Source organism: Saccopteryx bilineata, chromosome 8, assembly GCF_036850765.1.
Source record: "Saccopteryx bilineata isolate mSacBil1 chromosome 8, mSacBil1_pri_phased_curated, whole genome shotgun sequence".
NCBI classification, from domain to species: domain Eukaryota; kingdom Metazoa; phylum Chordata; class Mammalia; order Chiroptera; family Emballonuridae; genus Saccopteryx; species Saccopteryx bilineata.
The window spans coordinates 78277223-78302813 of record NC_089497.1 but is presented as its reverse complement, the minus strand read 5'-3'; the positions used below and the strand labels follow the sequence as shown (position 1 = coordinate 78302813).

Below are 25591 nucleotides of genomic sequence, written 5' to 3'. Positions count from 1 at the left end.
GTGGGCTTGCCGGGTGGATCCCGGTCGGGCGCATGCGGGAGTCTGTCTGACTGTCTCTCCCTGTTTCCAGCTTCAGAAAAAAAAAAAAAAAAAAAAAAAAAAAAAATGGAGGGGGAAAAAATCCCCTTATATCGAGGAAGAAGGCTCCAAAACAAACCTCCCTCCGCACCAACCACCCAGGATCTCAAACTGCCCGGATGTTTTCACCAGCAGCCAGAAGAAATGTTGCTCTAGCTCACCCTGACAGTGTTGCCATGACCTACTCCTATTTCTTCCAACTCTGACCCTCCTCTACCTTCCAACTCTGTCTCATCACCACTTATAAGTAAATGAAAAGCTAATGCTACTGCCAGCCTACACTCAACAGTAAAAACACAGGAAGAAAGTACAGGATGTTTGCATACTAGAACGTGGGCAATAGTAGATCAGAAGAGGAGGTCAGAAAGAGCCAATCTGGACCACAGAATCACTTGTACAGTATGGCTGGTTTAAAGAGACAAAGGGCACAGCCTGACCAGGCGGTGGCACTGTGGACAGAGCAACAGCCTGGGATGCAGAAGACCCAGGTTTGAAACCCTGAGGTAGCCCACTTGAGCACGGGATCACCAACTTGAGCGTGGGAACAGAGACATGACCCCATAGCCGCTGGCTTGAGCAAGGAGTCACTCGCTCTGCTGTGCCTGGTCAAGGCACATATGAGAAAGCAAGCAATGAACTAAGGTGCCACAATGAAGAACTGATGATTCTCATTTCTCTCCCTTCCTGCCTGTCTGTCCCTCTCTTTGTCTCTCTCTCGCTAAAAAAAAAAAAAAAAAAAAAAAAAAAAAAAAAAGACAAAGGGCATGGAGTGTGTCCACACTCTGAACCCTGAGGGAAGACTGAGGCAGAAGGGGAGAGCATCAGCAGGTGTACAGACTGCGCGTATACGCTAAGGTTAAGAACCAGGAGTAAGCCTGACCTGTGGTGGCGCAGTGGATAAAACGTCGACCTGGAAATGCTGAGGTTGCCAGTTCGAAACCCTGGGCTTGCCTGGTCAAGGCACATATGGGAGTTGATGCTTCCAGCTCCTCCCCCCTTCTCTCTCTCTCTGTATCTCTCTCTCCTCTCTCTCTCTCTCTCTCTCTCTCTCTCTCTCTCTCTCCCCCCTCTCTAAAAATGAATAAATTAAATTAAATTAAATTAAAAAAAAAAAAAAAAGAACCAGGAGTAAGAATCGGTAAAAGCTAGGGCTCCAATTAGGGAGGAAGAAAGAACCAAGGGGAAATAAACTAGAAAGAGTACACAAGTATGACGACCATGTGGGCAAGTCCATCAAACTGTCTCTTTTAACTCATGTTCTGAGCATATTCATTCTCTGAAGACGCCCAAAGCTGCAGAGCAGGATTCTAGTGAACCCTCACAACTCCGGTAGTATGATAAAGGTCAATAAATTTGAAAAAAATGGATAAAACCCTTTAAAATCATTTTATATATCTGAATCACCCTGCACGTTTTTAAACAAAAAAATAAGAATACAGAAAGTGTGTACTATGTATTGATATTAAAGCAAGTATAATCTCCTGAATACTTCCGTATTTTTGCACATATACACATCCTGTATTATATCGTATGTATTTCTTAGTAAGAATCCAAGGCAAAATTTGCGTAGTGTCTAGCATGCCTATTTGAAATGACTGGTCCATCCACAAGCAATCTCCACTGAGAGCCAGAGCAGTGTCTGATCTCCCAGAGACTGGAGAAGAGGAGTCGACAGTCCTTCCCAGAAAGCAAAAAGAGTATTTAATCAATAAAGGTAATAACCTTTTTCTCTTGGAACATCACATCTAGATGTGACCAAATTCAACATAAAATATACTGCTCACAAAAATGAGAGGATATTTCAAAATGAATATGAAGCTATAGAATATCCCCTCCTTTCTGTGGGCAGTGTATTACTGTAAAACATATGTATCAGAGACATAACAGAGCTCCACACAGTCCCGTCACTTAGAGTGAGCAGCAAAAGCTCAGTCACCAAATGTGGTAGTCTTCACCCTCTAACTTGGGAATTCGAACCATCCGTTCTCTGCAGTCTCCACAGGAAGCCAGGACCGGTTTACAGGAGGGGTATCACTTTCCTGCCTGTCTCTACAGCTGTTTCTTCTGCAGTTAAGAAAGGCACCAAGTAGTAGCTAGCATTTAAGTACTTCCTATGTGCCAGGCCCTGTAACAATTGTTTTACATGAATTCACATTTCAATCCCCACAAATGCTGTATTAAGAAAAGTATTAACTATCCGTTATTATTTTTTGAGAAGAAACCAACTGGAATGATTACATAACTACCCAATATCATATAACCAGTAAGTAGGGTGACAGGATTCAAACCAGGTATGGCTGGCTTCAGAGGTGAGCTCTTCACCACATTAACACTTTACAGTTAGGGGTTATTGCCAAAAATCAGACACAGACCTACCTAGTCCTCCTATGCTAAAAAAAAAAAGAAGAGCTGCTCTCAGGAAAGGCTAGCTAGTGTCAGGTCACAGCAGCAGAATTAAATGCACAAAAACAGTACCACCTGACCGGGCGGTGGAGCAGTGGATAGAGCATCGGACTGGGATGCGGAAGACCCAGGTTCAAGACCCCAAGGTCGCCAGCTTGAGCAAGGGCTCATCTGGTTTGAGCAAAAGCTCACCAACTTGAGCCCAAGGTCGCTGGCTCGAGCAAGGGGTTACCTGGTGTGCTGAAAGCCCATGGTCAAGGTACGTATGAGAAAGCAATCAATGAACAATTAAGGTGTTGCAATGCGCAATGAAAAACTAATGATTGATGCTTCTCATCTCTCCATTCCTGTCTGTCTGTCCCTGTCTATCCCTCTCTCTCTGTCTCTGTAAAAAAAAAAAAAAAACAGTACCTTTCTCTGAGGTTGCTCCAGGTTAAGTTAAAGCTGATGAGCACAACTAGGTTTGAAGGCCCTTTGGTCTTGCAACAGCCAATGTACAATTACAAATGATACCGACTGCAACCAAAAATTGAATCCAAGTCTAATATCCATTTCCTTGAGGTCAATAATACACATATCTAAATTCACAAGTCATGTTAGGATCCATACAATATTAGAATATACAGTTCCACAAATCCCATTTTATCAAAAATTATCATAAGGCCCTGGCCGGTTGGCTCAGCGGTAGAGTGTCGGCCTGGCGTGTGGGGGACCCGGGTTCGATTCCCGGCCAGGGCACATAGGAGAAGCGCCCATTTGCTTCTCCACCCCCCTCCCTCCTTCCTCTCTATCTCTCTCTTCCCCTCCCACAGCCAAGGCTCCATTGGAGCAAAGATGGCCCGGGCGCTGGGGATGGCTCCTTGGCCTCTGCCCCAGGCGCTAGAGTGGCTCTGGTCGCGGCAGAGCGATGCCCCGGAGGGGCAGAGCATCGCCCCTGGTGGGCCTGCCGGGTAGATCCCGGTCGGGCGCATGCGGATGTCTGTCTGACTGTCTCTCCCCGTTTCCAGCTTCAGAAAAATACAAAAAAAAAAAAAAAAAAAAATTATCATAATTATTAAAATCAACTACTAAACTATGAGAACTCCAATTTTCACCCAATTTCCAAATCAATGGCAAAACAGCACCTTTGAAGTCAAGCACCACCACTTCTATACAACCAAAATCTTTTAAAGTTTGCAATGAATTAATTTCTAATTATCAACCTTGGATAGGACTCAAACATCACCATTTCACTATCACTAAATATTTCCACTGGTCTGACGACCCCATCATGAAACAGAATCAACACTTTTTAATCATATGAAGTGGCTCTAATTCTCCCAACAAATCTGAGAAATAAAAATTTAAGTACATACAGAAATATATCCAGTTTCAGCTTTTTTTTAATTTTCCATTGATTTGGAAGAGATAAAGGGAGAGAGAAGCATCAACTCATCATTCCACTAATTGTTCCATTTAGCTGTACACTGATTGGCTGCTTCTTGTCTGTGCCCTGACGGGTGACAGAACCCATGACCTCGGCATGCTGGGACAACGCTTTATCCACTGAGCCACCCAGCCACAGCTGAGTCCCAGCTCTTTAGGAACTGAAAAGCATGAAAGAACAGTTTTCTCTTCTTTTAGCTGTCCAAATCGAAAGGCACAGAAAAGATTAGGAATTCTTAACTGGAAGCCTTGATTTTTCAATCTTTTCTTTTTTTGAAACAGTAAAACTAACACAAAATTCAAACAGTTCAGAAAGTTAAGTTATGCACAAAAATAAGTAGTTTTCTGACCTCCTGACCCCCCAACCCCACTCCAATCCCCAAACCACTGGCACTAGACCCTTGTATCTCTGGAGCTACTGTCAACACGCAGACAAGCACACATGCACACATTCACGCTGTCTCCATCGGGTGCGCCCTCTCCATGCCTCTCACCCTCTCTAAACTCAAATGCCGGTGTCTAGACAAGATCTTCTGCCTCCTTGTTTTTTCATTCAAATGTATCTTTGAGAAGATGCTATAAATAATAACAAAGTCATAAACATCAAATCTAAACAAATCTGTAAAAGACCAATTCAATCCACACAAACCTCTCTCACCAGGTGTTAAAACTGGTGACCTCTGCTGGCAGGATATAAGGAAGTCCAAGGTCAAAAAATACTTCTAGGGAGGGCCTGTTCAAGTTTTTGCACAAAAACAGAAAAACTATTTCCCTGATACAATAACAGGTCGCACTCCTAACCTGTCTATGATCTCACAGATGCACAATGCTTACTAAGAAAAACAGAGAAAGGTAACAAAGATAAAATCCTTCCCTCTACCGGAGAAAAAATTTTTTTAAGTATACAGCATATTACATTTTTATATAAAAAGGCGCCAAAGAACATTGCTACAGCTACAAACAGTATCTAAATATCAACTCAAATATAAAAAAAATCCAATCCCATACAAGGATAATTTTTAAAAAAAAAAAAAGAGAAAACAAGATGTTAAGGCAATTCATTCATTATTCCTACCACCTTATTTCTAAAATCCAAAGTACATGACCCAATTGTCTTCTGTGAGTTACTGACATCTGTAGCGGCAAAACAGAGATGGAACAGAATTAAGTGTACAACCTACACAATTACCCTGTTCAAATTAAGGGAAAAGCATAAAACACCTCCCCCTAGCCCCTAATCTGTGTTCTGATAGCAGAAGGTAACCATGAAAATAGGATATTACAAATATCAAGTACTTCCTGACTATTACTCGATGTAAGATTGTCGATTTTTAGTCTTTAAACACCTTAAATTAAGCAAATTTTCCATTACATCTTCCTCAAAAAAAAAAAAAAGAACCCAAGTAACATAATCTGAGAATTTTAATATAGGTATTGACTATACATATAAGTATTGTTTGGGTGACTGAGCGAACTTTAGATACTATTTTTTTAGAATTTTTTTAAATTTATTCATTTAGAGAGGGGAGAGACAGACAGAGAGAGAGAGAGAGAGAGAGAGAGAGAGAAGATGAAGGAGCAGGAAGCATCAACTCCCATATGGGCCTTAACCATTTTGGCAAGCCCAGGGTTCCTAATGGGTGACCTCAGTCCCAGGTAGACTCTTTACCCACTGCACCACCACAGGTCAGGCTTTAGGTACTATTTCACATGATCCTCTTAATACACATTTCTAGAAGCTAAATCCTTGCACCCACAGAACTACGGCTTTGCAAAAACTGATAAAATGCATTTGCTTAATAGTGAACTCACGTTAAAATTTAAAATGCTACACACCATTCAAATAGATAAGCAGTAAAATAAAAAGTCACTGATAACCTCTTTATAACGTCCTATCATTCAGTGTTGAAAAGGACAGTGCAAAAAAAAGGTAGAAAAGCTCAGGTACCACCTTGTTCTCAAAACAGTGAAGATATCAAGTAGATTAAAATCTAGTTCCTAAAAAGTAAAAATTCTTCACTGTTTTTATTTTAAAGTAATTTAAAATTTTTAAACATCTTTAGTTTTCAAAAACAGTTTGAGCCTGACCAGGTGGTGGCGCAGTGGATAGAGCGTCAGAATGAGACCCGGAGGACCCAGGTTTGAAACCCCAAGGTTACTATTGTAGTTTGAGCATGGGCTCATCTGGTTGAGCAAGGCTCACCACCTTGAGCCCAAGGTCGCTGGCTTGAGCAAGGGGTCACTCGGTCTGCTGTAGCCCCCTGGTCAAAGCACATAAGAGAAAGCAATCGCCCTGGCCGGTTGGCTCAGCGGTAGAGCGTCGGCCTAGCGTGCGGAGGACCCGGGTTCGATTCCCGGCCAGGGCACACAGGAGAAGCGCCCATTTGCTTCTCCACCCCTCCGCCGCGCTTTCCTCTCTGTCTCTCTCTTCCCCTCCCGCAGCCAAGGCTCCATTGGAGCAGAGATGGCCCGGGCGCTGGGCATGGCTCTGTGGCCTCTGCCCCAGGCGCTAGAGTGGCTCTGGTCGCAATATGGCGACGCCCAGGATGGGCAGAGCATCGCCCCCTGGGGGGCAGAGCACCGCCCCTGGTGGGCGGGCCGGGTGGATCCCGGTCGGGCGCATGCGGGAGTCTGTCTGACTGTCTCTCCCTGTTTCCAGCTTCAGAAAAATGAAAAAAAAAAAAAAAATGAAAAAAAAAAAAAAAAAAAAAAAAGAAAGCAATCACTGAGAAACTAAGGAGTCGCAACAAAGAATTGATGCTTCTCATCTCTCTCCCTTCCAGTCTTGTCTGTTTCTCTCTCTGTCACAAAAACAACAAAAAACAAAACCAGTTTAAGAGTACCAAGTACCATTTCATAGAAAGAATTTTTCGATTCTATTAAAATATTGGAATGGCCATCTCTGACCTATTCTCATATTCTCTTTGGTTTTTTAAATTCTACCTCCTGAAAGAAACTTTCACAACTACAGAGGAAAAAAGGTGGCAAACTCCCAGATTAAGTATTCAATATCTATTCTTCCTCACTTCATTCCTCAAACTATTTATTTTACACAAATCTTTTCCTTAATCTGAATACCATCTGTTTATAGAAATTTAATTGTTGATCTTTCAGCATGACCCTCAGAGTTTGATTGTGTTAATTCTGAGTTAAGAATCCAAGCCCAGCTCTAATCAGCTGGCTCAGCAGTAGAGCATCCGCCTGAAGTGTGGAAGTCCCAGGTTCAATTCCCTGTTAGGGCGAACAGGAGAAGCGCCCATCTGCTTCTCTACCCTTCCCCTCCTTCTTCTTCTCTCTCTCTCCTCCCCTCCCACAGCCAAGGCTCCATTGGAGCAAAGTTGGCCCAGGCACTGAGGATGGCTCTATGGCCTCTGCCTCAGGCGCTAGAATGGCTCTAGTTGCAACAGAGCAACGCTCCAGATGGGCAAAGCATCATCCCCTGGTGGGCATGCCATGTAGATCCCAGTGGGGCACATGCGGGAGTCTGACTGCCTTCCCGCTTCCAACTTCAGAAAAATACAATAAAAAATAATAAAAATAAAAAAATAATCCAAGCACTTGGAGGAACAGAGACTTTGCCTGGAGCTAAGGGCGCATGATATACTGAATGTTTTATGGAATTGTACACGTGAAACCTGTATGGGTTTGTGAACCAATGTCACCCTAATAAATTCAATGAAAAAAAGCATCTAAGTCCTCAAAAAGTAGGGTAATATCCAAGTCATTTTGTTTGCTATAAATAAAAATCACTTAAAAAACATTTTAAAATTCTAAATATTAAAATTTTCAGTAGCATATAACCAAATTAGTTGCATTTAGAATAAATTACACAGGTTGACTATAACTAATGCAGCACAGCCTTACCTTAAAAACTTATTGAGCCTGACCAGGCGGTGGCGCAGTGGCTAGAGCATCGGACTGGGATATGGAGGACCCAGGTTCGAGACCCCGAGGTCGCCAGCTTAAGCGCAGGCTCATCTGGTTTGAGCAAAGCTCACCAGCTTGGACCCAAGGTCGCTGGCTTGAGCAAGGGGTTATTCGGTCTGCTGAAGGCCCACAGTCAAGGCACATATGAGAAAGCAATCAATGAAGAACTATGGTGTGGCAACAAAACACTAATGATTGATGCTTCTCATCTCTCTCCATTCCTGTCTGTCCCTGTCCATCCCTCTCTCTGACTCTCTTTCTAGAAAGAAAAGGAAAAAAAAAAAACCTATTGAAGGGAGATGCCATGATGACCTTCTTCTGGCAGATTAAACTCCTTACAAAACGTAATACATACAACCTATACTGAATATTAACACTTTCATAGGAATGGCTCAAATGGGACTCCAATGTGGTCAGAATGCTGTCACACATACTGAAAGCTAAAAACAAAATCTTACTGAGGCACATTACCAAGAAAATAATGAACAAAAACCTGAGATTAAAAATAAATTAAGTCTCAAAATCTTAAGTTATAACTGGCAACAAAAATAGCAAGATACTCAGTGGTAGAGCGTCGGCCTGGCGTGCGGGAGTACCGAGTTCGATTCCCGGCCAGGGCACAAAGGAGAAGCGCCCATCTGCTTCTCCACCCTTCCCCCTCTCCTTCCTCTCTGTCTCTCTCTTCCCCTCCTGCAGCCGAGGCTCCACTGGAGCAAAGTTGGCCCAGGTGCTGAGGATGGCTCTGTGGCCTCTGCCTCAGGTGCTAGAATGGCTCTGATTGCGGCAGAGCGACGCCCCAAGATGGGCAGAGCATTGCCCCCTGGTGGGCATGCCGGGTGGATCCCGGTTGGGTGCATGAGGGAATCTGTCTGACTGCCTCCCCATTTCCAGCTTCGGAAAAATACAAAAAAAAAAAAAAAAAAAAAAAAAAGGCAAGATAAAGCCAACTTACTGTGACATGATTCTCAACTAGAGTTGGTTTTTCACCAATATTGTGGCTACCATTCATGAGTTAAGACAAAATTATTCATTTTCATTTCACTCTAAGTTTTGATTAGTTTTTTTTAATTTAAATTAACAACTAAATATGATTATAGTACACCTAAACCTTTAAGCCTAATTCAAAAAGCTTCCGCCACATCAACAGAACTGTCACTGCTATTTTAGCCCTGACGATTGTAGAAATAATACATTTAACATGAAGATGGTATGACAGAAAGTCAAGAATTCTGCTAAATGCTACCTTTAAAAGGTCCAAAAAATATGACTTGTAGTTGAGGTGATGTGACACATACTCATAAAACAATGAGTAATTAGGGAGTTTGTGACATTCACAAAATCAACAAACTCTCAGAGAGGAAATATCCTGATGGATGGCAAGAAAAAGCTAAAGTAGAATTGAAATCAGACCCTACAAAGGACAAAGGAAGAAAAAGCATGCGCAAAAGCAGTAATGAGTGGAAAACTGCAGTATCTGATAGGCAATAATCCTAGTTGGGAAAGAGCGGGAAGTTATCTGACCTGTGGTGGCACAGTAGCTAGCGAGACGACCTGGAGCGCTTAGGTCAATGGTTCAAAACCTGGCCTTGCGCGGTCAAGGCACATACAAGTAGCAGCTGCTGCGAGTTGATACTTGCCCCTCTTCCCCCCTTTCCTTCTCTCTCTCTCTCTCTTCCTCCCTAAAAAAATCAATGAATTTTTAAAATCTTTAAAAAAAAGAGAGAAAAGAAATGGGAAATTAAGCCGAATAGGTAGAATGGAGCTTTAAAAGCCAGACTGAAGCATATGAACTCGATCCAGTTGGCAAAGGGAAGCCATTATGGGTTGGTTCTCCAGCAGGAGAACAGACATGATGAAATCAGTATTTTAAATAAATTATATTGCCAGTAGTTGCAGAAGATGGGATGGAGAAGAATGGCCGCTCAGAGCAACCTACTAGAAAATTAATGCAATAACCCAGACCAAAACCCATTCATTCATTCATTCATTCACTCACTGAGAGACTGTATACTGCAAGTAAGAACACTAGCTAGAATATAGATCCTTTGGGCCTAATGTCCCTTGCTACCTAAGCCTTGGTTTCCCCACTGCTAAAATCAGGATATCACTCACTCAGATTGTCACCAAGACCTGTTAAAGCATCAGTGGAGTCCTGGTCCATATAACTATATAGTCATTAACATTTTTGCTCAATTAAGAACAGTAAAAAATGGGAAGTGAAAAGACCAGGCTCTCAGATATTTCAGGGGAACAAAACTTCCAAGTATAAATGTCTTAACAGCAGCTGAAATATGGAAGATTACAGATAAAAGGTCAAGGCTGGAGAAACAATATCCTACTAGAAATCATCCAAAAAGCAGATTCTAGGTACTGCCAAACCTGGCCTTGAAAAACAAACAAAATTTTAAAGAGTTGGAAAATACTTCAAATGATATAGGTGGATTTAAAAAGTCCAAGCCCAACTGACAGAACAGCAACAAAGGCGAGCAAAAGACACACCAGTGTCCCTACACCAACCATGTCACCTGATATTATTAAAAGCCAATCTAATTCTTCAAGGTAACTTCAAGAATAAATAAATTAAGCCAAATTTATTTCAAATACTTTGACAAAGAATTCAGAATATAAAAGTTGCCAAATGCTTTCTATGACATTATGCCCCAACTTAAAATAAGTAACAAGCAAATAAAATGTAATACAAAGAAGCAAACTTCAAATCCAAACCCATCATCATCCTGAGCACCTTCCATTTCTATGATGCTTGTTGTATATACCAAGTTCTGTTCTCAGCACCTTACATGTGCACTTCTCGCAATCCTCAACTATACAGTGTCAACTGTCCCCAAGACACAGAAGAGGAAACTGAGATACCACAGGGGTTACTCCCCAAGGTCACATAAGGGATGGTGCCTCCGTCTGAACCCAGGCAGTTGGCCTCAAGGACCTCTAATGGCGATCAATATGCTACACAAGATATATATTTTCATTCAAGGAATATGTCCTCTGATGATAGTTGGGCATCCTCTTATTTGCTTTTCCCTCTTAATTGTAGGCCTGGAACCACATTTTCCTATTTCTGCGGGAAGTATTTGATGAAGCCGCTTCACTTCATCGCTGTCAATCTTCAGGTAAGTACAGCAATTGACAAGGTTGCATCTTATTAAACAGTTCTAGAGATTTAAGCATGACAATGTTTAAATCCCATGAATTTCATTTATCCGTGCAATCATTTGCCCCAGTTAGTAGAGACACAACTACATAATTATAAACTTTGATTAGAAACACTAGTTTTTGCAAGAACATATACAGAAAAGACAGACAAAACAGCTGGGAAAACTTGGCACTGCTACAGCCCTCCAGAAAGAACATGGATAGGGCTCAGACGGATCTAGGCTTGGGTTCTAGTGCATCATTTGATCATTTTGTGGCCTTGGATAAGCAAATTAACTTCTCTGCACCTCTGTTTTGTCATTCACAAATGAAGCCCAATACCACCCACTCACAGGATTAACCTGAGGTATAAATGGCACAGAAAGCAACTCGCATCTTCCCTAAAGCATCGCCCAAGCACAGGCCCTTTCTTCTGGCTCTTTGTAACCAGGCAAATCCGTGTGCTCTTATGGAGTCCAATCTCAGAGATGGTAAACAACAAACTTTTCCAGCAACAGCTCTCTCGTGATTTTTTGTTCATTTAATTCAAGTGTTCTGTTGGTGGCAGAGCAGGAGATAACAGCATGGCAGTCTCCTAACTGGACCACACTCTAACTTACACTTGACTACTCAGCCTTGAGGACTTGGCCCTTGTTTTATGGAGATACATCAATGTCTCCATATTAGCTACTTTCTTCTAATTTTAGTGAAATATATACTATAAATGTCACTTGTGAAGTGAGTCAAAATCACTTGTACTAGAAAAACACAAAGTCCCAGACAGTGCCAATATTTGTCATCTCTCTCCCCTGACTTAGCACCATTCACATTCCTCTTAATTCTTTTCATGTAAGCAATAAAGAAACTGAACAAACCAAACAAATTATTTCTACTAATTTCATCAACATGTGTCAAGTCAGAAATTCTTTGCAATAATAATGCTGTAGCAAATTGTAGGATTCCTTTGTCAGCTACTCATTTGACAAGACTGTACTTATATTTCATTTTAATATATGAACGGATGTTATTTATTCAACAGGTTGTTGTTCAAAAGGTCCATTAGTCACATTTCTTTTCATCAGTAACCCCTCTGTTTATCCTAATCTTCTACTGTTTCTGCATATTAGCTTGAAAGGCTCCCTGTACCCAGGAAGCAGTTACTTCTTGGTCTCTTGGTAGACTAGCATCATGGTAATAATGATAAACCTTAATTAGATGTTGAGAACACAAGTTAACAAAAAGATTCCTGGACACTTATAAAAAAACCTATTAAAATGTTTAACAATTTTTTGAAGCAACCAATGCAAAAAGACAACCTCCACAAGGGACCACTTTTATTTGTGCACAATGTACCTTCATGAAATAAATAACCAACCTTCACTCCATTAACATGATAGTGAGCTATGCAACAATGTTTAAAGCCATTAAGAAGCCTGATCTGTGGTTGCCCAGTGGATAAAGCATTGACCTGGAATGCTGAAGTCGCCGGTTCGAAACCCTGGGCTTGCCTGTCAAGGCACATACTGGAAAAGCAACTACTATGAGCTGATGCTTCCCACTCCTCCCCTCCTTTCTCGCTCTCTTTCTCTCCTCTCTCTAAATTCACTAAGTATTTTAAAAAATAAAGCCATTAACGAGCCCCTTAATTAAGTTCCTTAACAGTAAGAAAAACTCTTTCCAAGTAAATATTGTTCTCACCCCAAGACAATTTAGAATTTTCCCCTATTGGTCTAATATATTTAAATACTCAAATGGCAAAAATAGTAGCTATTTATAGATTTAACAGTTATGATTACATAGGTCAGAAAGCTCATAATAAAAGAACTGGAGAACAATTGTATTCAAAACAAGTAGGAAAACCTTGATTTAAGAGCAAAACATATAAACAACGCATTACATGTCTAACCACTCTCAGGCATATTTTCTATCTGCCGCCCCTCCTCCACAGGTAAATACTAACTATTTCTAGAACACTCAATGCTAATTTCCGAAGCTTACTTGCCATGAATTCTCATTATACAACCCAACATATACACCATTTTCATGGAGACAAAGCTGCTCTATTTCTTCAGAATATAAACTTATTAAAATAGTTATAACATACAGTCTCAGGAAGTCAGGATTACTAAAATACACCAATGTAGCATGGATCTGATCTACCAAAAGTGAAAATGAACCACACTGGGATAGCCAAAAAGTCACTCACTGTATCTTCAAGGTATAACCAGGACATTTATTACAATTTGTTTTAGGTAAGTAGATAAAAAAACACCACCAGGGCCTTCTATTTCCAATCTGATACAGGAGTCTTAAGGGGAAAAGAAAGGAGGAAGAAGATAATTACTTAATTAGATGGGGGAGCACAAAACTATTTAGACTAAAAATAACCCACCAATTCACCCACCATATTTTATTAGGAAGCTTGTTTAGATCAACATAAGGTTCCTGTTTGGTAAACAAGAAAGCCAATAGTAAACTTCCCTAAGTCAACTGTAAAACACATAGGTACTAAAACTATTCACCTCGGTGCCTGCACCGTCAAGGTTTTAAGTGAACTCCAGACACTGAAGAAAATCTAGTTTTTCACTAGGTTCCAAATCTTGTCATTTACAATCACCAAATTACTTTAGACAATGTTATTAGATAACCGAACAGAAGCATTTTTAAAGAGACACTGCAACCCACATTTTACATAAAACACACCATTTCCACAACCTACATTTAATCTCGGTTGCCACTGCAAAGTGATGCCTGTATCAGCAAATTTAAGAACTTCCAAAAATACTGAACATGTTAGCACATGCATGGCTTCCCTCGAGCTGCCATTTAAGATTAATAATTCACTTAAATCAAAGTCTGTTTCAGTTCAAAAAATGACATCGATTGCAAAGAGGAAGTAACCGAGAAACCACCCCACACAACGTGGCCTTTACACTGTCAGAAAATAATGTGACTCTGTGCCACCCAAAACTTACCAGGAAGCTGGCAATAACTTTGCCAATTCCACACTTCTGAGCCCAACTTCAAAGAAACTCAAAATACCTCCTTAGGACGACAAAAAGCACTAAGTCACAAAAAAACAAGTCCAGAAGTGCGGCCCCACAGCCCCGCGCCCCTCCCCCGCCGGCGCCCCCGCCCGCGACAGCCGCCCGCAGCCCCCCGGCACGCCGGCCGGGGTCGCCACTCCTGGGCCCGACCTGCGCCCAAGGAGGGAACCACATTTCCATTGCCGCCGAAGGTTTAACAAAATAATATGCACCAAAAAGATCCCTCTCCTCTGCTAAAAATAGGCTATAAAGGAGTCGGCCTCATAATGGCTCCTTGATTCAATTTGCTGCAAATTGTTTCTGAAAGCCTCCCCCCCACACAAACACACACAAAAAGGGGGTGTAAATGCACGAAGGGTGGAAGAGGGGGAGAAGGCCCTGCTGCACATTTTCGGGGACAACATAATAAGGGTAAGAATCCCCCAAGACCAGGAGAGAGTAGGGGTTGGGCAGGCACGTGAGCATTTCAAAGAATCCTAAGAGAGGAAGGGGGGGATGGGACACCCTAAATGCCTTCCCCTCCCCCACCCAAGCCCCGGCTCCCCAAAGGGCCAAGTTGAAAAATGCATGTTCCAGTTGCGCCCGCTCCCCCGCTGCCCGGCGCCCCCCGGCCGCCTCCGCCCGCGCCCCCCACCCCGGGCCCCGCGGCCGCCTCCACCCCAGGGTCCGGCCCCCAACGCTTACCTGGAAACGGTAGCCTCTGACGCCGCTCCCCCCTCCCGGGAATGGAGGCACAAGGAAATTCCCCTCCTCGCCGCCGCCGCCGCCTCCAACCACCCCCAAAATAACCCCTCCGGGGGGTGAGAGGCAATTATAACCCCGGCGAGCGGAGGGCGCGGGGGATGGGCGCTGCGCGGGCGGGGGCGAGGAGCGCCGCGCGGGTCCCCAGGTGGCGGACGGAGGTGCTCCCGCCGCGGGGGGAGGGGCGGGGGCGCACGCGGCTGGCGGTGGGGGGAGCCGCGCGCGGGGGAAGGGCGCGAGCTGAGAGAGGAATTGAGGCAGAAGGTAAAAGCTGTTACTAAGGGAAAGAGCCAAACGGTTCGGAGCAGCCAACGGCTCAGACACTCAACACTGGGGAGAGAGGAATGGGGACCAGCCAGGCACAAATGAGCTCGCGAGGCCCGCGGCGGCGGCGGCGGCGGCGGCGGCCGCGCAGCAAAACAAACCCGAGCGGCCTGCGCCGGGCGGGCACGCGGGGGAGGGGCCGGCGGGGGAGGGGCGGCGCGGACGCGGGGAGGCGGCGGCGGCGGCGCGGCTGGGGTGGGGCTGGGGGCTCTGCTGGCCTCGCTTCTCGCCCGCCCGCCCGCCGCCCGCCGCGGTAGCGCTGGGGTTGGGTGTGTGCGGCGCAGTCTTTCAAAAATAAAGAGAAAGACCCGCGGGCGCTCGGAGGCGCCTCGGGGGCACTGGCCGCCCCGCCCCCACCGCCGCGCGCGGCCGGGTGCCCAGCGGCTCGGGTGGGTGTGGGCCGCGCGGCGCTCGCCGCAGCCAGGGTGGCAAGGCCGATGAAGTTTGCTGGGGAGGCCGACGGGGCCCCCGCGTGTCCGGGCAGCCTGTCCCTGCGCGGGTGCGCGGCCGAGCACACACACGCAGTAGGCGTGTGCCGGGAGCGCGGCGCAGGCATCATATGGACGTTTGTGTGTGAAGATGTGCGCGCAGCCTTGTGTGCCTAAAATACATGTTTCTCAGAAGCGTACCTGGAAAGGTGCTTTATCTGTAATAAGCAATTTTCAAAATGTAATCCAGAGCACGGGCTCTGTAAAGAAAATGCGCACACAAGTAAAGGTTTTTGATACTAAACACGAAGCTGTAATTGAAGTGTTTATGCCCAAAGTGTACTGTGAATCAAACATATGGTGATATTTATCTTCTGGTGAGTCTGTTTGAAAGGTTTGCTCGATCAGTTCCTATTTCACACACACACAAAAAATAAGTGATTACTAAAGATATGTAGTATCCACGGTAGAAGTTTACCCATTTTGTGTACTTTTTGCATGTGTGTAGAAATCAAGGTGGTTTATAAAGAAAGTACACCTCAAATGAGGGATGTTGTGACAGTATGATTGGAGAAAGGGTTGCAGCCGGTTGTTTTTAAAAAGGCTGGCACCTCACAGTTTTTAAAACAAATGTGTTAATCTTCCTAAGGCCTTCAGAAAGCAGGGGTCAGGCTCTTTTAAGACCAAATGTATAAGCCTAAGACATAAAAAGCAACTACCCTTTTAAGATATGACCTGAAAGAAACCTGTTTCGTGTTATTTTCAATGATTACTGTCTTCAAAGTAACATTTTTGCAGCCTTCTTTATGTGCAGGGTTGTGTTTTCATACTTTGATCACAATATTTGAAAATAAGTGTAGTCGTTATTTTAAGGAAGTCTTTTTTTCTCAAAATCAGAGACCTAAATTTTCAAACACACCTCAAAAAAGTTCATTTAAAGTAATTTTCATGCATCTGGACTGCATGTACTGCGGGTGGCCTAATAAACTCAATGATTAGACAGGTGCTTTTATAGCCAAGGTCAAAGGCTGTTTCCCCAGATTAGCCCTTGATTGGGGTAAGGGGGAGCATCCAGAGGCTCTCCTGACCAGCACGGGGAAATGGAGGGCAGGAAAACCATCAGAGGAAAAGGAGTGGGATTGGAAACTCCCTCCCAACCCCCCGTAGAGTTCAAAGGATCTTGGTGGATCTGTCCTTGGAGCTATCTTCATGTATGAAAGAGGGAATGTTAGATTAAACAATGTCACCCGATGGGAATTTAGATAACTGCAGGTTTCCAAAACACTGCGTTGAGTGTACAGGGAAACAGCACACGGAAAGCGAGTTTTGCTTTCAGTAAGATTCTAAAACCAGGGCTTATTTACTGCAGAACTAGCACTTTTGCAAAGACTATTTCAGAAGTGATGAGAATACAGTAGTTTCCTGTGTGTTTTAATTTTTTAAAGAGTTGATTAATGTTATAGTAGGTTACTAAACATAATCCTCTCTTCACTAAGTAAACTATCTCAGTACAATTAGGGTTCATTATCTCTTCCACCCTGTGAAACAACTCTTATTAGCCTAGATTGTTTCTGAAGTTTAGCATTGCATGCATGGGTCTTCTTCAGGCAGCAGCTACTATGTAAAAATCAAACCATCCTTCCAGTGATTGTGAACTTCCCAACTACATGATTCTTATTAGGGTCTTCAACAACCATCCCCATTCTCTCTCAAAATGACCCCTTTCTCTCTACGAGGGTAGGCCCATCCTTCTCAATTTTATAGGGTATGAGGCTTCCAGCCTGAAGTTTATATGCCATACCAAGTTGCCTTTTTTTTTCTAACTGAAGTTATAATGATAATAATCCGTGTGTTTTTTACATACTTGTAGTTTATGAGGTATTTCTGTGCATAAATTAATTAACTTGCATATCATGATAAAAATCACCAAAAGAGGGACCTGTATCATCAACTAGCTCCAGTAAAGGGCATGTCACCTGCCATGTTCACTGAAAAGACTTAAAAAGCACTAGACATAGAAAAGCCTTGATTTTCCCCGTGAAGGAGTTTTCAATGAAACCATATTTTGATCACTTTCATTGATATATTCTGGGTCCTATCTGAAATGGCGGTATGGCTGTAACATGAAATCCTCAGATAAATGAGCCACCATATGAAGGTGGCATGTATAGTTAACTCTACCCTCAGTCATCCTAATACATCCACTATACAAGAAGAAAGGCCTCACCAAAATTCAAGCAATAATTAGACACAAGAAAGAGGTAAAGGACAAAGAAGTAACTATTGTTACTAATTTTCAGTGCTTTGTCCTAATCTAAAAACTACCCTTATGCTTTGAATGAGTGTTATGTTTCTAGAAAGGAGAAATTACTCTGTTACTAAGAAATTCTCAAGCAAAGAGGAACATTATTAAGAAAGCTCTCTTGAACTTTCTAGCTAATTACTGAACAAAGAGAAACCTCATACCAGTAACTATTACCAGAAGTTACATATATATTATAAAATTACTAAACAAATCTTGACTTGTTTTATTTCAGTAATAGTACACCCAGGGGTGTGGTATGGCAAGATAGCCTACACCTTTTCAACTTTCATCACTCAGGAAATAGAACATTTTAAAGCTAAGGTGATTTAATCCCAGGCCCACGGGATCTGGTTCCCATATATATATTTTTAAGCCACCATGATGGTTTAAGTTGTTTGCATTGGTTGATCTATGTAATTAATGTGTTCAAAACAAACTTAATAGCATGAAAAAGATATTTGATACCAAAAATATTATCCTGGCACTATAAATCATTTTATATTCTTACTCACCCAGGAACCTGGTGGCTTTATGTCTGTAGCGTTTGCCCCCAAGCATCTTGCTGTTACCCTGTGATGTGTCTTTCATTCTGACTCAGCTTGTGCAATTCTTTGTCTGTGGTTCTTTCAGCTATCAGCTTTTGCCATCTGCGCTGATGCACATCTTGGCCACACATCTCGAGATCTTTGCACACAGGTTCCCTTTCTTCATCCGTGCTTAGCATGCGACTTGTGACCTTTCCTCATCAGTGTGAACCTTGTCACAATTTTCCATGACTCTGTGACCCGATTTCATTACAACCGTGAACTTTACTTGGGAGCCTTCATTTAAATTACAAAAGAAACACACAACCATCCTACAAGTATTTATGCCTCTCCGATAATGGAAATAGCAGGTTGTATCCTGTCTTTGTGCTCCAGTCAGAACAGAAAATCAGCCACACACAGTACCAATCACTTACTTATGCTGACCAGCCATGTGCTTCCCCAGGGCAACAGTCAAGGCCTTCCATTATGTCGGTAGTTTTGCCGCTCAGTCATTCAACACTCATTTACTAAATGCTTAGTGTACACTGTTCAGAAAGCTGTTTATTGTGAACCAAACAGCTTTCTTCCACTTTCACGGAATTTACACTTCAGTCCCATTTTGGGTGGGGGTAGGGAGGGCAGTCAGACTTGAAAAAAAAAAACATGTCTGTATTAGTCTATAGTTTGACTTCTATAACAAAGGTAATATGAAAGTGGCTTGAACAAGGTAAAAGCTTATTCTCTTAGGAGGCCATTCAAATGTAAGCATTCCAAAGCTGATAAGGTGTTAAAGGTCCAGATTTCTCTACTGTCTCAAAACACATCTTCCATCTGGCAGTCTAAGATGGCTTTTCTAGCTCCTGCTATCACATTCAAATGTGATATCACTGATGGAAACATTCAAATTCCAGCCACCAGGCTTAAAAGGAGCAATTTGCGGCCTTATGCATTCTCTTTCAGGACTTGTCCTGACTTACCAATTATCATTTCCATTTCTACTCCATTGGCCAAAACTTGAGCCATGGCTACCCCTAGCTGCTAGCAAGTCAGGTAAAGGACAGGTACCAAGCTTATGTAAAACAAGGTGGGGAGGAGGTTGAAAGTGTATGTTACTTTAAAGAAGACTGCTCACTTAAGGTAAATGTGAGCAGAAAATGAAATGACACAAGTGGGTGAGTGTGCTAATAGCATAACAAGAATCAGTCCAAGCAGAGGGTATATCAAGCACAAAGGAACTGAGGTAAAAGCAAGTGTGCTGTATTCTAGGAATAAAAATAGTGCCAGTTGACTGGTGGCATGAAGTAAGCGAAGGCATGGCAGGGGAGGGAGCCAGGGGTCAGATGTGAAAGGCCTTTTTCTTCTTGTGAGATGGGAAACCAGTGGAAGATTTTGAAAGCAGAAGTGCCATGATCCTCTGTTTTAAAAGACCTGTGCCATTCAGAGGACCCAGTGCAATAGCACAGCAGAGCAAGGAAAACAGTCAGGGGCACAGTGCAATAGCACAGCAGAGCAAGGAGAACAGCTAGTCAGGGGCACAGTGCAATAGCACAGCAGAGCAAGGAGAACAGCTAGTCAGAGGACCCAGTGCAATAGCACAGCAGAGCAAGGAGAACAGCTAGTCAGAGGACCCAGTGCAATAGCACAGCAGAGCAAGGAGAACAGCTAGTCAGAGGACCCAGTGCAATAGCACAGCAGAGCAAGGAGAACAGCTAGTCAGAGGACCCAGTGCACAGATCCCAAGGAGAGAACGTAGCAGGGTAATGCTGGAAGGAGCTAGCTCAAAGAAGCTACACTCTATACATTTTAAGTAATGATGCCAAAATTTCAGACCAAAAAAGTAGAAGAATAGAGTTGCCTTCTATTGAAATAGAGGCTGGAAGAGGAGAAAGTTAATGAGAGAAAAATTAAGGATTTTTGTTTTAGAATTTGATGGGCCTGTTGGATATCCCGTGAAGAACAGGATGGGAAGCTAGATAAACTAATTTGCCGTTCAGAGGAGGTATCAGAGCTGGAAATAGAATTTTGGGACACGTCAGTAATAATATTTGGAATCGTAGGTCCAGATACAATGAACTAGAGTGAGTAGGGGTAAAGAAAAATTTTCTGTTACTTCCAGTTATCTGCTGCCCTAAATGTTTTCTTTTATTACCAATGCTTCCCTGCTTTTGATGTGATCAGAAATCGAAAACATTTTATCATAGGGGAACATAAGGTGACATACTGTCTGGGCAAGAACACTGATGGAAACCATAGGTAAATTAATTGCTGTCATTTATTGAGCATGTTGCCAAGCAGTTTTATTTTTGTTGTCTTAATTTTCTCAACAACCTGGAGAGGTAAATAATGTTATCTCAGTTTACTACATGAGGAAACTAAAGTAATGAGACCAGACAGCTTTCCTAAAGGTCAGGCTGGAAATGGCAAATGAGGATTTGAACTCAGTGTTTTCTGAGTGCAGCGTCTATTTTTCAACCAAGTGAAACTAAGCAGGTCAAGGCAAGAAAGTGCAAGTGTTTGCTGAAAAGTCTCACTGCATGAGGAGAGCAGAGAAATGCAAAGTGGTAAAAGGAGAAACTGCTTGAGGAGAAGAACCCCATCTCAGTTACATTTATATAACCCACATTTCCTACATCAGAATCTCAAAAAGTGTTTATTGAATGCAGATGGGTTATAATTAATCAATTGGATTCGCTGTTGTACTCTTTGACACTATTAGTGTATCTGCTGATTACACAAGCAAAACCTTTGTCCCACTTCCTCCCTGCCTCTCATGCCACCTCCCTGCCATCACAGGGCAATTTGGGTGTGGAGTGTTCTTACAGACAGGTTTTGTGGGCAACAGAAACAATCCACTGGAATTCAGTTTCGTTTATTACAAACTTGATAAGCTAATTTTCTTTCAAGCTTTGAATTTCAAGATCCAAATCTAACTCTCCCCTCTAAGGGAATGTTTACAGTTTGATTAATTAAACTCCCTTGAATTATTAAACTGCATTTATACATTCAACATATTCAGTCTTCTTTTTAAAATGCTTCAATTGCTCAACAAAAATCACAAGTAATTAAGTAACGTTCATAAATATAATACACTAATTTTATAAAATATGAAGCTTAAATTCCATTCAATGTTAGAAAAAGGTTTATAGATTTAATAAAATTCTCATTTATTTTCAAAAATCTCATATCTAAATCAATTACAGGACTCATTTAGATATTTTAAAATGGCACAAGGATAACCTGTTAAGACATTCTAAAATGTAAAATTACCTTCAGGAAACAAAACATTACAAATGTTTAAAATACTGAATACAAAAATGCAAAGGTTATTTCTAAATTAAAAATAAAGTAATTTTAGGAGCTTACTATATTCCTTTACTCAACTTTATGCTTGCCTGCGGCTAAAAGAAATGTATGCTTTAAATAAAGAATTCTGTTGACTCTGTTGAGTTGGGGTGCCTTTCCGGTAGGCTGAGTTGAGTGGCTTATTCTGAGAGGCTCTGGCTGGAGATGCATACATCAGGGTAGTATTTCTCCCAGTTGATAAGACATGCTAAACCATCCTTAATACCCACCTATGGGAACCCCAAGTTCTTCTTGCTTTCAAATGGGGGGGGTCTCACCACAGTTCTGTCCACAGATTCTGGCTGCATCTATTTCTTCCAAATGATTTGAATTTGTACCCCTACTGGTAAATTGTTGACACACAGAGCTGAGTTTAACCAATTTATATTCTTCATTTTACTATGAATTTGAATTATTTTCATTTTTTCCTTCTGATAGGGCTATAATTTTTATAGAAATTAACTGTTCATGCTCTCCTGTCTATAGCTGGCTCTGCAGTTTTGAACACACACACACACAGATACACACACCGACCCCAAAACCTTATTACAGTCAAGCTCCACTTAACAACCAGGATATGTTCTGAGAGATGTGTCATTAGGTCGTTTCATTGTTGTGTGAATATCATGGAGTGCGCTTACACAAACCTACTTGGTTTAGCCTACTGTACCCCTAGGCTATATGGTATATCCTATAGCTCCTCAGCCACAAACCTGTCCAGTGATTACTGTACTGAATACTGTAGGCAGTTGGAACACAATGGTAAGTATTTGTGTACCTAAATATAGAAGAGGTAAAAATACAGTGAAAAGGTAAAAATGCTACACCTTTATAGGGCCCTTACCATGAATGGAACTTGCAGGACTACAAGTTCTTCTGGGTCAGAGAATGAGCAGTGAGTGCACGTGAAGACCTAGGACATTACTGCTATAAAGCCAGTAGCCACAGCCACCATCACAGCAGCCTGGCCCATGCAGGTTCACCTTTGATTTGGACAGACGGTAATAAAACAAGGGAACCAAGAACTGGTGGGCCATTAGCTTTAATCCTAGCTTGCACCCGGCGGGCAAATAAAAACACACACTGGGCTCCACAGCCTACTCATTCAGTGCTCACAAAGCTACTGACTTATCCGAGTTTCCTAGAATCGAAGGCTCACCAGACTTATTCACCTCTGTTTCCCATCTCCTTTTCTCTGCACAAACTCTGCACAAACTGGCTTCTCCTTTAGCATTCTGCCATCTTGACTGCTTCTCCTCTTTTCCACATGACCTTTATCTGTTCTCCTTTCTCTGCTCTCTGCTCTAATGCTAATCTCAGGAACCGAGAGAGAGCAAGCTCCCAGTCTGCCCCACTTTATAGTATAGAAATCAAAACCTTTAATCCAATACACAAACAAGGAAGTCTCTGATACAAAGTCACTTATCTGAGGCATAATGGGATTCCTCATGAGAGTGCACCACCTCACATCAAAATGGGTGGGAGACTGACCAGGAGATTGCACAGTAGAGCGTCAGACTGGGATGCAGAGGACCCAGGTTCGAGACCCCAAGGTTGCCAGCTTGAGCGTGGCCTCATCTGGTTTGAGCAAAAGCTCACCAGCTTGGACCCAAGGTTACTGGCTCGAGCAAGGGGCTACTCGGTCTGCTGAAGGCCCGCGGTCAAGGCACATATGAGAAAGCAATCAATGAACAACTAAGGTGTCGCAACGCGCAACAAAAAACTAATGATTGATTCTTCTCAACTCTCCATTCCTGTCTGTCTGTCCCTGACTATCCCTCTCTCTGGCTCTCTCTCTGGCTCTGTAAAAAAAAAAAAGGGGGGGGAGTGGGAAAGGCTTAATCTTAAAACTAAGCTTTAGGCTATAACGTCCCTGCCTGCTTACAGACTGTCCCCCAAACTCAATGCAAACTATAAGCAAGCAAACATATATCATATTTAAAAACTTATTTGACCAACAATTGTGCACTACTGAGGACTTTATAAACACTACATGTAGGCTACACTAAATTTATAAAACATGAGATTAACTTAAGCACATGAGAAAATGATGCAACCAAGAGACACAGTAAACCTGGGCTGTATGAGGCTGCTGCCATTATATCACAGCACACTGTTTTATGGCAAGCCTTTTTTTTTTTTTGTAAGTAGAAAGAGTACTCTCTAAATAACAATAAAAATGACAGTATGGTAAATACATAAACCAGTAACATAGTCATTTATGATCATTAGCGAGTATTTTGTACTGTACATATTATATTGCTACACTGTTATATGAATGGCAGCACAGTAGGTTGGTTTACACCCGAGTCATCACCACAAACGAGAGTAATGTGCTATGACATTTATGATGTCTGTGATATCACTAGGCAGTAGAACATTTTCAGCTCCATTATAATCTTATGGAAGATTATATGTGGTCCACCTGTTGAGGGAAACATCATTCTGTGGTGCATGACTCTGTAGCCACTAGAAAGTGAGCTGACTTCACTATTTGAGCACAATGCCCTAAATATCTTTTGGTAGCTGTAAAGCCAGTAGCCACGGCCACCATCCGAGCCATCTGGCCCATGCAGGTTCACATTTGGTTCAGCAGACAGTAATAAAACAACGAAGCCAAGAACTGGTGGACCATTAGCTTTAATCCTAGCTTGCACCGGCGGGCAAGAAATACACACAGTGGGCCTGACCAGGCGGTGGCGCAGTGGATAGAGTGTTGGACTGGGATGTGGAAGGACCCAGGTTCGAGACCCCGAGGTCGCCAGCTTGAGCGCGAGCTCATCTGGCTTCAGCAAAAAAAAGCTCACCAGCTTGGACCCAGGGTCGCTGGCTCCAGCAGGGGGTTGCTCGGTCTGCTGAAGGCCCGCAGTCAGGGCACATATGAGAGAGCAATCAATGAACAACTAAGAAGTTGCAACACGCAACGAAAAACTAATGATTGATGCTTCTCATCTCTCTCCATTCCTGTCTGTCTGTCCCTGTCTATCCTTCTGACTCTCTCTGTCTCTGTAAAAAAAAAAAAAAAGAAATACACACAGTGGGAAAACACTTCCCTTTCCATTCAGGGCTTCCAAAGCCACTGACTTATCCGAGTTTCCTAGAATCAAAGATTTCTACCTCACCAGCCTTATTCACCTCTGTTCCTCATCTCCTTCTCTGCACAAACTCTGCATTAACTGGCTTCTCCTTCAGCACTCCACCATCTTGGCTGCTTCTCCTTTCCCCCCACGTGGCCTTTTTCTGTTCTCCTATCTAATGCTAATCTCAGGAACTGAGAGAGTGCAAGCTCCCAGTCTGCCCCATTTTATAGTGTAGAAATCAAAACCTTTAATATACAAACTTCCATCTCTGATACAAAGTCACTTAGGGTGGAAAAGGCTTAGTCTTAAAATTAAGGCTTAGGCTATAACAATCCTGCCTGCTTACAGCCTGTCCCCCACACCCAATGCAAACTATAAGCGAGCAAACCTATATATCATATTTACAAACTTATTTGACCAACAGTAGATAACTGCCTTTTCCTTTCCTTTTTTTCCCCATAATTTCTATCATGGTTTTTTTGTTTTGTTTTGTTTTTTTGGTTGGTTGGTTGGTTGGTTGGTTTGAGAGAAGCAGAGAGAGGGAGAGAGAGAGAGAGAGAGAGAGAGAGAGAGGGAGAGAGAGAGAGATACAGAAACACCGAGCTGCTCCTTTATGTGCCCTAACCGAGGAATTGAACCCAGCAAACTGCGTGATCCGGGACAATGCTCCAACCAACCAAGATGTAGCCAGGGCTACTATCATGTTTTTATGTCAAGATTTCTCCAACTGTGTTCCACTTATCATAGGTACATAGCCTGTGCTTTGGGGATTAAAAGGTTCCAACATTAAAGAAGTTTGGAAAATCTCACACGT

The 25591-nt window shown here is 42.7% G+C and overlaps 1 protein-coding gene across 4 annotated transcripts in view; it reads right to left on the bottom strand.

Annotated features, from left to right (window-relative positions):
• TBL1XR1 (TBL1X/Y related 1) overlaps positions 1-15172 on the bottom strand; it is a 184937-nt gene extending 169765 nt beyond the window's left edge. For 2 of the 4 annotated variants that reach the window (XM_066241862.1, XM_066241866.1), the window contains exon 1: positions 14715-15172. The gene's annotated coding sequence lies outside the window, so the exon portion shown is untranslated. Of the gene's footprint in view, positions 1-13958; positions 14029-14714 lie in introns of all 4 variants that reach the window. The other 2 variants (XM_066241863.1, XM_066241867.1) reach the window with 2 other exon arrangements.
• Positions 15173-25591: the final 10419 nt, after the last annotated feature.